The sequence below is a fragment of the Priapulus caudatus genome, unplaced genomic scaffold (assembly GCF_000485595.1).
Source record: "Priapulus caudatus unplaced genomic scaffold, Priapulus_caudatus-5.0.1 Scaffold59, whole genome shotgun sequence".
In the NCBI taxonomy this organism is placed as follows: Eukaryota; Metazoa; Priapulida; class Priapulimorpha; order Priapulimorphida; family Priapulidae; genus Priapulus; species Priapulus caudatus.
In genome coordinates, this window is record NW_014577120.1 from 592,150 (window position 1) to 593,382 (window position 1,233).

Below are 1,233 nucleotides of genomic sequence, written 5' to 3' on the forward strand. Positions count from 1 at the left end.
TTATATGTATATATATAAACATACGCTCGTCAGAGTCTGTACTCTGGCAGACGGCACACCTTGCCGTGACCGCGGTCCCAGTGAACATCGCGACATTCGTCCGAACAGTACCACGCTCCGCCACAGATCTCGCACGCCGGAAATCCACCGTCGCCGCCGTCGTCGGCCGCGCGCCCACCGCACTGCGTGCACGTCGTCGCGTCGTCGCCCTCGAACTCGCAGCGCTCGCAGCGGCAGACGAAGTGATAGTTGTTGAGTAGACGACGTCGGCGTTCGCGTCGGTCAAGCGATGGGTTGACGTAGATATGCATGAGTTGTTCGCCGGGCTGTATCGTCCGCATGGCTCGTACCTCTACAGCCGGCTGGCACGGACCGACCTGCGAGCCGACGACGGCGACGTTTCCGTCGCACGAGTGGTTGAGGCAGGCCTGCAGCGGGAACAGCCCCGTGAAACTGCGGCCGACGGCGCGCGTGCCGATGTGGCGACCGAGCACGTCCTGCGCGTCGTCGCTCGCCGCGCCGACGTTGTGCAGGAAGCGCCGGTAGATGGCGGCAGCGTCGACGGCGTTGCCGAGCTGCTGCGCGTTGCACGCCATCTGGTGGTAGCGCTTGTCGAACTCGCGGCGCGTGAGGCGGAAGCGTCGTCGGCCGTCTTTGCCGTCGCCGTCGGTATCGAAGATCTTCACCATGATGTCGTAGATGCGAGGTACGTCCTCGACGATCGACGCATCCTCGGGATAGGCGAAGTATTCGTACGGCTGCGAGGCGACCTTGAAGAGGTCGGCGTCGCTCGTCGCGTCGTCGTCGTCGGCTGCCGACAGCCGCCCCATCTCGAGCCGTATCGACGCCCACAGACGCGCCATCATCATCGGACTCAGCAGCAGCGGCCAGTCCGGATACGAATCCGGGTCGTCGCAGAAGTCGTACAGCTCGCGCGCCGCCGGACGCACGGCCGGACACAGCCACGCGTGGTGACTCCGCCACGCCGTCTGACGGCACGCGTCGCCGCAGTAGCGCTCGCGCTCGCAGCGTCGGCACGCAACCTCGACGATCGTCGGCCAATGTCGGGCGGCTAGCTCTTGCGCGAGGGAACCCATCAGCCGGAGGTCTTCGTGGAAGTACTCGCGCCAGGTAAGCAGGGACCGGCTGCAGTGAGTGCAGAATGAAGAGGGGGAGGCTCCGCGGAGGAGGTTAGGGGAGGAGACGGCCGGTACGTCTTCGAAGAGAAGCTCG